The sequence below is a fragment of the Odontesthes bonariensis genome, chromosome 18, assembly GCF_027942865.1.
Source record: "Odontesthes bonariensis isolate fOdoBon6 chromosome 18, fOdoBon6.hap1, whole genome shotgun sequence".
NCBI lineage: Eukaryota > Metazoa > Chordata > Actinopteri > Atheriniformes > Atherinopsidae > Odontesthes > Odontesthes bonariensis.
This window is the reverse complement of record NC_134523.1, coordinates 30,802,069-30,818,453: the sequence shown is the minus strand read 5'-3', so window position 1 is coordinate 30,818,453 and position 16,385 is coordinate 30,802,069.

The following is a 16,385-nucleotide window of genomic DNA, read 5'->3' as shown; positions in this document are numbered from 1 at the left end:
GTTATGTTAATTCCCCATTGATCATGATGTCTGGTTGGAGAGAGGGCTTGTTAAGATAATTACCCTTTGATCATGATGTCTGATAGTAGGAGGCGGGACTTGTTATGATAATTCCCCATTGATCATGATGTCTGATGGTAGGAGTTGGGGTTTATGTTAATTGACCATTGATCATGATATCTGATTGAAGGCAGGGCTTGTTATGATAATTACCCTTTGATCATGATGTCTGATAGTAGGAGGCGGGACTTGTTATGTTAATTCCCCATTGATTATGATGTCTGATAGTAGGAGGTGGGGCTTGTTATGTTAATTACCTATTGATCATAATGTTTGATAGGAGGCGGGGCTTGTTATGATAATTCCCCTTTGATCATGATGTCTGATAGTAGGAGGCGGGACTTGTTATGATAATTCCCCATTGATCATGATGTCTGATGGTAGGAGGTGGGTTTTTTATGTTAATTGACCATTGATCATGATGTCTGATTGGAGAGAGGGCTTGTTGAGATAATTACCCTTTGATCATGATGTCTGATTGGAGGTGGGGCTTGTTATGATAATTCCCCTTTGATCATGATGTCTGATAGTAGGAGGCGGGACTTCTTATGTTAATTTCCAATTGATCATGATGTCTGATAGGAGGCGGGGCTTGTTATGATTATTACCCTTTGATCATGATGTCTGATAGTACGAGGCGGGGCTTGCTATATTAATTCCCCATTGATCATGGTGTCTGGTAGTCGGAGAAGGGGCTTGTTATGTTAATTCCCCATTGATCATGATGTCTGATAGTAGGAGGCGGGGCTTGTTATGATAATTCCCCTTTGATCATGATGTCTGATGGTAGGATGCGGGGCTTGTTATGATAATTTCTCTTTGATCATGATGTCTGATAGTAGGAGGCGGGACTTGTTATGTTAATTCCCCATTGATCATGATGTCTGATAGTAGGTGACGGGGCTTGTTATTATCATTCCCCTTTGATCGTTATGTCTGATAGTAGGAAGTGGAACTAGTTATGATCATTCCCCTTTGAACTTGATATCTGATGGTAGGAGGCGTGGATTGTTATCATCCATCCTCTTTGATCATGATGTCTGATAGTAGGTGAAGGGGCTTGTTATTATACTACCCCTTTGATAATGATGTCTGATAGTAGGAGGTGGGGCTTGTTATGTTATTTCTCATTTGACCATGATTTCTTATTTTAGGAGGTGAGGCATGTTATGCTAATTCCCATTTGATCATGATGTCTGATGGTAGGAGGCGAGGCTTGTTATGTTAATTCTCCTTTGATCATGATTTATGATAGTAGGAGGTGGGGCAAGTTGAGATAATTCCCCTTTGATCTTGATGTAATATAGTAGGAAGCAGGGTTTGATATGTTAATTCCCATTTGATCATTATTGCTGATGGTAGGAGGCGGGGCTTGTTATCTTAATTCCCCTTTGATCATGATATCTTATAGTAGGAGGCAAGGCTTGTTATGTTAATTCCCCATTGATCATGATTTCTGATAGTAGGAGGCGGGGCTTGTTATGATAATTACCCTTTTTATCGTGATTTCTGATAGTAGGAGGTGGGGCTTGTTATGTTAATTACCCTTTGATCATGATGTCTGATAGTAGGAGGCAAGGCTTGTTATGTTAATTCCCCATTGATTATGATGTCTGATAGTAGGAGGCGGGGCTTGTTATGTTAATTACCCTTTGATCATGATGTCTGATAGTAGGACGCGGGACTTGTTATGATAATTCCCCTTTGATCATGATGTCTGATGGTAGGAGGTGGGGTTTGTTATGTTAATTGACCATTGATCATGAAGTCTGATAGTAGGAGGCAGGGCTTGTTATGATAATTACCCTTTGATCATGATGTCTGATAATAGGACGCGGGACTTGTTATGATAATTCCCCTTTGATCATGATGTCTGATGGTAGGAGGTGGGGTTTGTTATGTTAATTGACCATTGATCATGAAGTCTGATAGGAGGCGGGACTTGTTATGATAATTCCCCATTGATCATGATGTCTGATAGTAGGTGACGGGCTTGTTATTATCATTCCCCTTTGATCATTATGTCTGATAGTAGGAGGTGGAACTAGTTATGATCATTCCCCTTTGAACTTGATATCTGATGGTAGGAGGTGGGGATTGTTATAATCAATCCTCTTTGATCATGATGTCTGATAGTAGGTGAAGGGGCTTGTTATTATCATACCCCTTTGATAATGATGTCTGATAGTAGGAGGTGGGGCTTTTTATGTTACTTCTCATTTGACCATGATTTCTTATGTTAGGAGGCGGGGCATGGTATGCTAATTCCCATTTGATCATGATGTCTGATGGTAGGAGGCGAGGCTTGTTATGTTAATTCTCCTTTGATCATGATTTATGATAGTAGGAGGTGGGGCAAGTTAAGATAATTCCCCTTTGATCATGATTTCAGATAGTAGGAGGCAGGGCTTGTTATTATAATTCCGCTTAGATCATGATGTCTGATGGTAAGAGGTGGGGCTTGTTATATTAATTCCCCATTGATCATGATGTCTGAAAATAGGAGGTGGATGCTGTTATGATCATTTGTTTCCCTTTGATCATGATGTCTGATGGTAGGAGAAGGGGCTTGTTATTATCAATCCCCTTTGATCATGATTTCTGATAATAGGAGGTGGGGGTTGTTATGATCATTTGTTTCCCTTTGATCGTAATGTCTGATAGTTTGTGACGGGGCTTGTTATTATCATTCCCCTTTTTATCATGATTTCTAATGGTAGGAGGCGGAACTTCTTATGTTAATCCCCATTTGATCATGATGTCTGATAGGAGGTGGGGCTTGTTTTGATTATTCCCCTTTGATCATGGTGTCTGATAGTAGGAGGCGGGGCTTGTTATGTTAATTCCCCATTCATCATGATGTCTGATAGTAGGAGGTGGGGCTTGTTATGTTTATCCCCATTGATCATTATGTCTGATAGCAGGAGGCGGGGCTTTTTATTATAATTCCCTTTGATCATGATGTCTGATGGGAGGCGGGGCTTGTTATGATAATTCCCCTTTGATCATGATGTCTGATAGTAGGAGGCGGGACTTGTTATGATAATTCCCCATTGATCATTATGTCTGATGGTAGGAGGTGGGGTTTGTTATGTTAATTGACCATTGATCAGGAAGTCTGATAGGAGGCAGGGCTTGTTATGATAATTACCCTTTGATCATGATGTCTGATAGTAGGAGGCGGGACTTGTTATGTTAATTCCCCATTGATTATGATGTCTGATAGTAGGAGGCGGGGCTTGTTATGATAATTACCCTTTGATCATGATGTCTGATAGTAGGAGGTGGATGCTGTTATGATCATTTGTTTCCCTTTGATCATGATGTCTGATGGTAGGAGAAGGGGCTTGTTATTATCAATCCCCTTTGATCATGATTTCTGATAATAGGAGGTGGGGGTTGTTATGATCATTTGTTTCCCTTTGATCATGATGTCTGATAGTAGGAGGCGGGACTTGTTATGATAATTCCCCATTGATCATGATGTCTGATGGTAGGAGGTGGGTTTTTTATGTTAATTGACCATTGATCATGAAGTCTGATATTAGGATGCAGGGCTTTTTATATTAATTCCCCATTGATCATGATGTCTGATAGTAGGAGGCGGGGCTTGTTATGTTAATTCCCCATTGATCATGATGTCTGATTGGAGAGAGGGCTTGTTGAGATAATTCCCCTTTGATCTTGATGTCTGATTGGAGGTGGGGCTTGTTATGATAATTCCCCTTTGATCATGATGTCTGATAGGAGGCGGGACTTGTTATGTTAATTTCCAATTGATCATGATGTCTGATAGGAGGCGGGGCTTGTTATGATAATTCCCCTTTGATCATGATGTTTGATCGGAGGTGGGGCTTGTTATGATAATTCCCCTTTGATCATGATGTCTGATAGTAGGAGGTGGGGCTTTTTATGATAATTCCCCTTTGATCATGATTTCTGATAGGAGGCGGGACTTGTTATGATAATTCCCCATTGATCATGATGTCTGATGGTAGGAGGTGGGTTTTTTATGTTAATTGACCATTGATCATGAAGTCTGATATTAGGATGCAGGGCTTGTTATGTTAATTCCGCATTGATCGTGATGTCTGATTGGAGGCAGGGCTTGTTATGATAATTACCATTTGATCATGATTTCTGATAGTTGGAGGCGGGACTTGTTATGTTAATTCCCCATTGGTCATGATGTCTGATAGTAGGAGGCGGGGCTTGTTATGATAATTCCGCTTTGATCATGATGTCTGATGGTAGGATGCGGGGCTTGTTATGATAATTTCTCTTTGATCATGATTTCTGATGGTAGGAGGCGGAACTTCTTATGTTAATCCCCATTTGATCATGATGTCTGATAGGAGGTGGGGCTTGTTTTGATTATTCCCCTTTGATCATGGTGTCTGATAGTAGGAGGCGGGGCTTGTTATGTTAATTCCCCATTGATCATGATGTCTGATAGTAGGAGGTGGGGCTTGTTATGTTTATCCCCATTGATCATTATGTCTGATAGCAGGAGGCGGGGCTTTTTATGATAATTCCCTTTGATCATGATGTCTGATGGGAGGCGGGGCTTGTTATGATAATTCCCCTTTGATCATGATGTCTGATAGTAGGAGGCGGGACTTGTTATGATAATTCCCCATTGATCATTATGTCTGATGGTAGGAGGTGGGGTTTGTTATGTTAATTGACCATTGATCAGGAAGTCTGATAGGAGGCAGGGCTTGTTATGATAATTACCCTTTGATCATGATGTCTGATAGTAGGAGGCGGGACTTGTTATGTTAATTCCCCATTGATTATGATGTCTGATAGTAGGAGGCGGGGCTTGTTATGATAATTACCCTTTGATCATGATGTCTGATAGTAGGAGGCGGGACTTGTTATGATAATTCCCCATTGATCATGATGTCTGATGGTAGGAGGTGGGGTTTGTTATGTTAATTCCCCATTGATTATGATGTTTGATAGTAGGAGGCGGGGCTTGTTATGATAATTACCCTTTGATCATGATGTCTGATAGTAGGAGGCGGGACTTGTTATGATAATTCCCCTTTGATCATGATATCTGATGGTAGGAGGTGGGGTTTGTTATGTTAATTGACCATTGATCATGAAGTCTGATAGTAGGAGGCAGGGCTTGTTATGTTAATTCTCCTTTGATCATGATGTCTGATTGGAGGTGGGGCTTGTTATGATAATTCCCCTTTGATCATGATGTCTGCTGGTAGTATGCGGTTCTTGTTATGATAATTCCCCTTTGATCATGATGTCTGATAGTAGGAGGGGGGACTTGTTATGATAATTCCCCATTGATCATGATGTCTGATGGTAGGAGTTGGGGTTTCTCATGTTAATTGACCATTGATCATGATTTCTGATTGGAGGCAGGGCTTGTTATGATAATTACCCTTTGATCATCATGTCTGATAGTAGGAGGCGGGACTTGTTGTGATGATTTCTCTTTGATCATGATGTCTGATAGTAGGTGGCGGGACTTGTTATGTTAATTTCCAATTGATCATGATGTCTGATAGTAGGTGGTGGGGTTTGTGATGATAATTCCCCTTTGATCATCATGTCTGATAGTAGGAGGCGGGACTTGTTATGATAATTTCTCTTTGATCATGATGTCTGATAGTAGGTGGTGGGGTTTGTGATGATAATTCCCCTTTGATCATGATGTCTGATCGGAGGTTGGGCTTGTTATGATAATTCCCCTTTGTTCATGATGTCTGATAGTAGGAGGTGGGGCTTTTTATGATAATTCCCCTTTGATCATGATTTCTGATAGGAGGCGGGGCTTGTTATTATAATTCCCCTTTGAAAATGATGTCTGATAGTAGGAGGGGGGACTTGTTATGATAATTCCCCTTTGATCATGATGTCTGATCCGAGGTTGGGCTTGTTATGATAATTCCCCTTTGTTCATTATGTCTGATGGTAGGAGTTGGGGTTTGTTATGTTAATTGACCATTGATCATGATGTCTGATTGGAGGCAGGGCTTGTTATGATAATTCCCATTTGATCATTATTGCTGATGGTAGGAGGCGGGGCTTGTTATCTTAATTCCCCTTTGATCATGATGTCTGATAGTAGGAGGTGGGGCTTGTTATGTTAATTACCCTTTGATCATGATGTCTGAGAGTAGGAGGCAAGGCTTGTTATGTTAATTCCCCTTTGATAATGATGTCTGATTGGAGGCAGGGCTTGTTATGATTATTCCCCTTTGATCATGATTTCTGATGGTAGGAGGTGGGGGTTGTTATGATCATTTGTTTCCCTTTGATCATGATGTCTGATGGTAGGAGGAGGGGCTTGTTAATTCCCCTTTGATCATGTCTGATAGGAGGCGGGGCTTGTTATTATAATTCCCCTTTGATCATGATGTTTGATAGTAGGTGGGGCTTGTTATGATAATTTCCATTTGATCATGATGTCTGATAGTGGGAAGCGTGGTTTGTTATGTTAATTCTCATTTGATCATGATGTCTAATAGTAGCAAGCCGGGACTTGTTATGTTCATTCCCCATTGATCATGATGTCTGATAGTAGGAGGCGGGGATTTTTATGATAATTCCCCTTTAATCATGATGTCTGATAGTAGGAGGCGTGGCTTGTTATGATAATTACCCTTTGATCATGATGTCTGATAGTAGGAGGCGGGACTTGTTATGTTAATTCCCCATTGATTATGATGTCTGATAGTAGGAGGCGGGGCTTGTTATGTTAATTGACCATTGATCATGAAGTCTGATAGTAGGAGGCAGGGCTTGTTATGTTAATTCCCCTTTGATCATGATGTCTGATTGGAGATGGGGCTTGTTATGATAATTCCCCTTGATCATGATGTCTGCTGGTAGGATTCGGGGCTTGTTATGATAATTTCTCTTTGATCATGATGTCTGATAGTAGGAGGCGGGACTTGTTATGTTAATTTCCAATTGATCATGATGTCTGATATGAGGCGGGGCTTGTTATGATAATTCCCCTTTGATCATTATTTCTGAATGGAGGCAGGGCTTGTTATGATAATTACCCTTTGATCATCATGTCTGATAGTAGGAGGCGGTACTTGTTATGATAATTTCTCTTTGATCATGATGTCTGATAGTAGGTGGCGGGACTTGTTATGTTAATTTCCAATTGATCATGATGTCTGATTGGAGGCAGGGCTTGTTATGATAATTACCCTTTGATCATCATGTCTGATAGTAGGAGGCAGGGCTTGTTATGATAATTCCCCTTTGATCATGATGTCTGATCGGAGGTTGGGCTTGTTATGATAATTCCCCTTTGATCATGATGTCTGATAGTAGGAGGTGGGGCTTTTTATGATATTTCCCCTTTGATCATGATGTCTGATAGGAGGCGGGGCTTGTTATTATAATTCCCCTTTGAAAATGATGTCTGATAGTAGGAGGGGGGACTTGTTATGATAATTCCCCATTGATCATTATGTCTGATGGTAGGAGTTGGGGTTTGTTATGTTAATTGACCATTGATCATGATGTCTGATTGGAGGCAGGGCTTGTTATGATAATTACCCTTTGATCATGATGTCTGATTGGAGGTGGGGCTTGTTATGATAATTCCCCTTGATCATGATGTCTGCTGGTAGGATTCGGGGCTTGTTATGATAATTTCTCTTTGATCATGATGTCTGATAGTAGGAGGCGGGACTTGTTATGTTAATTTCCAATTGATCATGATGTCTGATAGGAGGCGGGGCTTGTTATGATAATTCCCCTTTGATCATGATGTCTGATAGTAGGAGATGGGGCTTTTTATGATAATTCCCCTTCGATCATGATTTCTGATAGGAGGCGGGACTTGTTATGATAATTCACCATTGATCATGATGTCTGATGGTAGGAGTTGGGGTTTGTTATGTTAATTGACCATTGATAATGAAGTCTGATAGTAGGAGGCGGGACTTGTTATGTTAATTTCCAATTGATCATGATGTCTGATATGAGGCGGGGCTTGTTATGATAATTCCCCTTTGATCATTATTTCTGAATGGAGGCAGGGCTTGTTATGATAATTACCCTTTGATCATCATGTCTGATAGTAGGAGGCGGGACTTGTTATGATAATTTCTCTTTGATCATGATGTCTGATAGTAGGTGGCGGGACTTGTTATGTTAATTTCCAATTGATCATGATGTCTGATTGGAGGCAGGGCTTGTTATGATAATTCCCCTTTGATCATGATGTCTGATCGGAGGTTGGGTTTGTTATTATAATTCCCCTTTGAAAATGATGTCTGATAGTAGGAGGGGGGACTTGTTATGATAATTCCCCATTGATCATTATGTCTGATGGTAGGAGTTGGGGTTTGTTATGTTAATTGACCATTGATCATGATGTCTGATTGGAGGCAGGGCTTGTTATGATAATTACCCTTTGATCATGATGTCTGATAGTAGGAGGCGGGGCTTGTTATGTTAATTCCCCATTGATTATGATGTCTGATTGGAGGCGGGGCTTGTTATGAAAATTACCCTTTGATCATGATGTCTGATAGTAGGAGGCGGGACTTGTTATGTTAATTTCCAATTGATCATGATGTCTGATAGGACGCGGGGCTTGTTATGATAATTCCCCTTTGATCATGATGTCTGATCGGAGGTGGGGCTTGTTATGATAATTCCCCTTTTATCATGATGTCTGATAGTAGGAGGTGGGGCTTTTTATGATAATTCCCCTTTGATCATGATTTCTGATAGGAGGCGGGACTTGTTATGATAATTCCCCATTAATCATGATGTCTGATGGTAGGAGTTGGGGTTTGTTATGTTAATTGACCATTGATCATGATGTCTGATAGTAGGAGGCGGGACTTGATCCGTTAATTCCCCATTGATCATGATGTGTGATAGTAAGAGGCGGGGCTTGTTATGATAATACCCCTTTGATCATGATGTCTGATAGTAGGAGGCAGTGCTTGTTATGTTAATTACCAAATAATCATGATGTTTGATAGGAGGCGGGGCTTGTTATGATAATTCCCCTTTGATCATGATGTCTGATGGTAGGAGGCGGGACTTGTTCCGTTAATTCCCCATTGATCATGATGTGTGATAGTAAGAGGCGGGGCTTGTTATGATAATACCCCTTTGATCATGATGTCTGATAGTAGGAGGCGGGGCTTGTTATGTTAATTACCAAATAATCATGATGTTTGATAGGAGGCGGGGCTTGTTATGATAATTCCCCTTTGATCATGATGTCTGATGGTAGGAGGTGGGTTTTTTATGTTAATTGACCATTGATCATGAAGTCTGATAGTAGGATGCAGGGCTTGTTATGTTAATTCCGCATTGATCATGATGTCTGATAGTATGAGGCGGGGCTTGTTATGTTAATTCCCCATTGATCGTGATGTCTGATTGGAGGCAGGGCTTGTTATGATAATTACCATTTGATCATGATTTCTGATAGTAGGAGGCGGGACTTGTTATTATAATTCCCCTTTGATCATGATGTCTGATAGGAGGTGGGGCTTTTTATGATAATTCCCCTTTGATCATGATGTCTGATGGTAGGATGCGGGGCTTGTTATGATAATTTCTCTTTGATCATGATGTCTGATAGTAGGAGGCGGGACTTGTTATGTTAATTTCCAATTGATCATGATGTCTGATAGGAGGCGGGGCTTGTTATGATAATTCCCCTTTGATCATGATGTCTGATCGGAGGTGGGGCTTGTTATGATAATTCCTCTTTGATCATGATGTCTGATAGTACGAGGCGGGGCTTGCTATATTAATTCCCCATTGATCATGGTGTCTGATAGTCGGAGAAGGGGCTTGTTATGTTAATTCCCCATTGATCATGATGTCTGATAGTAGGAGGCGGGTCTTGTTATGTTAATTCCCCATTGATCATGATGTCTGATTGGAGGCGGGGCTTGTTATGATAATTCCCCTTTGATCATTATGTCTGATGGTAGGATGCGGGGCTTGTTATGATAATTTCTCTTTGATCATGATTTCTGATAGTAGGAGGCGGGACTTGTTATTATCATTCCCCTTTGACCACTATGTCTGATAGTAGGAAGTGGAACTAGTTATGATCATTCCCCTTTGAACTTGATATCTGATGGTAGGTGAAGGGGCTTGTTATTATACTACCCCTTTGATAATGATGTCTGATAGTAGGAGGCGGGGCTTGTTATGTTAATTCCCCATTGATCGTGATGTCTGATTGGAGGCAGGGCTTGTTATGATAATTACCATTTGATCATGATTTCTGATAATAGGAGGCGGGACTTGTTATTTTAATTCCGCATTGATCATGATGTCTGATAGTAGGAGGCGGGGCTTGTTATTATAATTCCCCTTTGATCATGATGTCTGATTGGAGGTGGGGCTTGTTATGATAATTCCCCTTTGATCATGATGTCTGATAGGTGGCGGGGCTTGTCATGATAATTCCCCTTTGATCATGATGTCTGATCGGAGGTGGAGCTTGTTATGATAATTCCCCTTTGATCATGATGTCTGATAGTAGGTGGCGGGGCTTGTTATGTTAATTCCCCTTTGATCATGATGTCTGATAGTAGGAGGCAGGGCTTGTTTTGATTATTACCCTTTGATCATGATGTCTGATAGTACGAGGCGGGGCTTGCTATATTAATTCCCCATTGATCATGGTGTCTGGTAGTCGGAGAAGGGGCTTGTTATGTTAATTCCCCATTGATCATGATGTCTGATAGGAGGCGGGGCTTGTTTTGATTATTACCCTTTGATCATGATGTCTGATAGTACGAGGCGGGGCTTGCTATATTAATTCCCCATTGATCATGGTGTCTGGTAGTCGGAGAAGGGGCTTGTTATGTTAATTCCCCATTGATCATGATGTCTGATAGTAGGAGGCGGGGCTTGTTATGATAATTCCCCTTTGATCATGATGTCTGATGGTAGGATGCGGGGCTTGTTATGATGATTTCTCTTTGATCATGATGTCTGATAGTAGGAGGCGGGACTTGTTAAGTTAATTCCCCATTGATTATGATGTCCGATAGTAGGAGGCGGGGCTTGTTATGTTAATTACCAATTGATCATGATGTTTGATAGGAGGCGGGGCTTGTTATGATAATTCCCCTTTGATCATGATGTCTGATAATAGGAGGCGGGACTTGTTATGATAATTCCCCATTGATCATTATGTCTGATGGTAGGAGGTGGGTTTTTTATGTTAATTGACCATTGATCATGAAGTCTGATAGTAGGATGCAGGGCTTGTTATGTTAATTCCGCATTGATCATGATGTCTGATTGGAGGCGGGGCTTGTTATTCTAATTCCCCTTTGATCATGATGTCTGATAGTAGGAGGTGGGGCTTGTTATGTTATTTCTCATTTGACCATGAATTCTTATTTTAGGAGGTGGGGCAAGTTATGCTAATTCCCATTTGATCATGATGTCTGATAGTAGGAGGTGGGGCAAGTTAAGATAATTCCCCTTTGATCTTGATGTAATATAGTAGGAGGCAGGGTTTGATATGTTAATTCCCATTTGATCATTATTGCTGATGGTAGGAGGCGGGGCTTGTTATCTTAATTCCCCTTTGATCATGATGTCTGATAGTAGGAGGTGGGGCTTGTTATGTTAATTACCCTTTGATCATGATGTCTGATAGTAGGAGGCAAGGCTTGTTATGTTAATTCCCCATAGATCATGATGTCTGATTGGAGGCAGGGCTTGTTATGATAACTACCCTTTGATCATGATGTCTGATTGGAGGCAGGGCTTGTTATGATAACTACCCTTTGATCATGATGTCTGATAGTAGGAGGTGGGGCTTTTTATGATAATTCCCCTTTGATCATGATTTCTGATAGGAGGCGGGACTTGTTATGATAATTCCCCATTGATCATGATGTCTGATGGTAGGAGTTGGGGTTTGTTATGTTAATTGACCATTGATCATGATGTCTGATTGGAGGCAGGGCTTGTTATGATAATTACCCTTTGATCATGATGTCTGATGGTAGGAGGCGGGACTTGTTATGTTAATTCCCCATTGATTATGATGTCTCATAGTAGGAGGCGGGACTTGTTATGTAAATTTCCAAATGATCATGATGTCTGAAAGGAGGCGGGGCTTGTTATGATAATTCCCCTTTGATCATGATGTTTGATCGGAGGTGGGGCTTGTTATGATAATTCCCCTTTGATCATGATGTCTGATAGTAGGAGATGGCGCTTTTTATGATAATTCCCCTTTGATCATGATTTCTGATAGGAGGCGGGGCTTGTTATGATAATTCCCCTTTGATCATGATGTCTGATAGTAGGAGGTGGGGCTTTTTATGATAATTCCCCTTTGATCATGATTTCTGATAGGAGGCGGGACTTGTTATGATAATTCCCCATTGATCATGATGTCTGATGGTAGGAGATGGGGTTTGTTATGTTAATTGACCATTGATCATGATGTCTGATTGGAGGCAGGGCTTGTTATGATAATTACCCTTTGATCATGATGTCTGATAGTAGGAGGCGGGACTTGTTATGTTAATTCCCCATTGATTATGATGTCTGATAGTAGGAGGCGGGGCTTGTTATGATAATTACCCTTTGATCATGATGTCTGATAGTAGGAGGCGGGACTTGTTATGTAAATTTCCAATTGATCATGATGTCTGATAGGAGGCGGGGCTTGTTATGATAATTCCCCTTTGATCATTATATTTGATCGGAGGTGGGGCTTGTTATGATAATTCCACTTTGATCATGATGTCTGATAGGAGGCGGGGCTTGTTATGATAATTCCGCTTTGATCATGATGTTTGATCGGAGGTGGGGCTTGTTATGATAATTCCCCTTTGATCATGATGTCTGGTAGTAGGAGGTGGGGTTTGTCATGTTAATTACCATTGATCATGAAGTCTGATTGGAGGTGGGGCTTGTTATGATAGTTCCCCTTTGATCATGATGTCTGCTGGTAGGATGCGGGGCTTGTTATGATAATTTCTCTTTAATCATGATGTCTGATAGTAGGAGGCGGGACTTGTTATGTTAATTTCCAATTGATCATGATGTCTGATAGGAGGCGGGGCTTGTTATGATTCTTCCCCTTTGATCATGATGTCTGATCGGAGGTGGGGCTTGTTATGATAATTCCCCTTTGATCATTATGTCTGATAGTAGGAGGTGGGGCTTTTTATGAAAATTCCCCTTTGATCATGATTTCTGATAGGAGGCGGGGCTTGTTATGATAATTCCCCTTTGATCATGATGTCTGATAGTAGGAGGGGGGACTTGTCATGATAAGTCCCCATTGATCATGATGTCTGATGGTAGGAGTTGGGGTTTCTTATGTTAATTGACCATTGATCATGATGTCTGATTGGAGGCAGGGCATGTTATGATAATTACCCTTTGATCATGATGTCTGATAGTAGGAGGCGGGACTTGTTATGTTAATTCCGCATTGATCATGATGTCTGATAGTAGGAGGCGGGGCTTGTTATGATAATACCCCTTTGATCATGATGTCTGATTGGAGGTGGGGCTTGTTATGATAATTCCCCTTTGATCATGATGGCTGATGGTAGGATGCGGGGCTTGTTATGATAATTTCTCTTTGATCATGATTTCTGATAGTAGGAGGCGGGGCTTGTTATGTTAATTCCCCATTGATCATGATGTCGGATGGTATTAGGCGGGACTTCTTATGTTAATTCCCCTTTGATCATGTCTGATTGGAGGCGTGGCTTGTTATGATAATTCCCCTTTGATCATGATGTCTGATAGAAGGAGGCGGGGCTTGTTATGTTAATTCCCCTTTGATCATGATGTCTGATTGGAGGTGGGGCTTGTTATGATAATTCCCCTTTGATCATGATGTCTGCTGGTAGGATGCGGGGCTTTTTATGATAATTTCTCTTTGATCATGATGTCTGATAGTAGGAGGCGGGACTTGTTATGTTAATTTCCAATATATCATGATGTCTGATAGAAGGCGGGGCTTGTTATGATAATTCCCCTTTGATCATGATGTCTGATAGTAGGAGATGGGGCTTTTTATGATAATTCCCCTTTGATCATGATTTCTGATAGGAGGCAGGGCTTGTTATGATAATTACCATTTGATCATGATTTCTGATAGGAGGCGGGACTTGTTATGTTAATTCCCCATTGATCATGATGTCTGATAGTAGGAGGCGGGGCTTGTTATTATAATTCCCCTTTGATCATGATGTCTGATGGTAGGAGGCGGGGCTTGTTATGTTAATTCCCCATTGAGCATGATGTCTGATTGGAGGCAGGGCTTGTTATGATAATTACCCTTTGATCATGATGTCTGATAGTAGGAGGCGGGACTTGTTATGTTAATTCCCCATTGATTATGAAGTCTGATAGTAGGAGGCAGGGCTTGTTATGTTAATTCCCCATTGATCATGATGTTTGATAGTAGGAGGCGGGGCTTGTTATGTTAATTCCCATTTGCTCATGATTTCTGATAGGAGGCGGGACTTGTTATGATAATTCCCCATTGATCATGATGTCTGATGGTAGGAGTTGGGGTTTGTTATGTTAATTGACCATTGATCATGATGTCTGATTGGAGTCAGGGCTTGTTATGATAATTACCCTTTGATCATGATGTCTGATAGTAGGAGGCGGGACTTGTTATGTTAATTCCCCATTGATTATGATGTCTGATAGTAGGAGGCGGGGCTTGTTATGTTAATTACCAATTGATCATGATTTTTGATAGGAGGCGGGGCTTGTTATGATAATTCCCCTTTGATCATGATGTCTGATAGTAGGAGGCGGGGCTTGTTATGTTAATTCCCCATTGATCATGATGTCTGATTGGAGGTGGGGCTTGTTATGATAATTACGATTTGATCATGATTTCTGATAATAGGAGGCGGGACTTGTTATGTTAATTCCCCATTGATCATGATGTCTGATAGTAGGAGGCGGGGCTTGTTATTATAATTCCCCTTTGATCATGATGTCTGATTGGAGGTGGGGCTTGTTATGATAATTCCCCTTTGATCATGATGTCTGATCGGAGGTGGGGCTTGTTATGATAATTCCCCTTTGATCATGATGTCTGATAGTAGGTGGCGGGGCTTGTTATGTTAATTCCCCTTTGATCATGATGTCTGATAGTAGGAGGCAGGGCTGTTTAATTAATTCCCCTTTGATCATGATGTCTGATAGGAGGCGGGGCTTGTTTTGATTGTTACCCTTTGATCATGATGTCTGATAGTACGAGGCGGGGCTTGCTATATTAATTCCCCATTGATCATGGTGTCTGGTAGTCGGAGAAGGGGCTTGTTATGTTAATTCCCCATTGATCATGATGTTCGATAGTAGGAGGCGGGGCTTGTTATGATAATTCCCCTTTGATCATGATGTCTGATGGTAGGATGCGGGGCTTGTTATGATAATTTCTCTTTTATCATGATGTCTGATAGTAGGAGGCGGGACTTGTTATGTTAATTCGCCATTGATCATGATGTCTGATAGTAGGTGACGGGGCTTGTTATTATCATTCCCCTTTGATCGTTATGTCTGATAGTAGGAAGTGGAACTAGTTATGATCATTCCCCTTTGAACTTGATATCTGATGGTAGGAGGCGGGGATTGTTATCATCCATCCTCTTTGATCATGATGTCTGATAGTAGGTTAAGGGGCTTGTTATTATACTACCCCTTTGATAATGATGTCTGATAGTAGCAGGTGGGGCTTGTTATGTTATTTCTCATTTGACCATGATTTCTTATTTTAGGAGGTGAGGCATGTTATGCTAATTCCCATTTGATCATGATGTCTGATGGTAGGAGGCGAGGCTTGTTATGTTAATTCTCCTTTGATCATGATTTATGATAGTAGGAGGTGGGGCAAGTTGAGATAATTCCCCTTTGATCTTGATGTAATATAGTAGGAAGCAGGGTTTGATATGTTAATTCCCATTTGATCATTATTGCTGATGGTAGGAGGCGGGGCTTGTTATCTTAATTCTCCTTTGATCATGATATCTAATAGTAGGAGGCAAGGCTTGTTATGTTAATTCCCCATTGATCATGATGTCTGATAGTAGGAGGCGGGGCTTGTTATGATAATTACCCTTTTTATCATGATTTCTGATAGTAGGAGGTGGGGCTTGTTATGTTAATTACCCTTTGATCATGATGTCTGATAGTAGGAGGCAAGGCTTGTTTTGATAATTACCCTTTGATCATGATGTCTGATAGTAGGACGCGGGACTTGTTATGATAATTCCCCTTTGATCATGATGTCTGATGGTAGGAGGTGGGGTTTGTTATGTTAATTGACCATTGATCATGAAGTC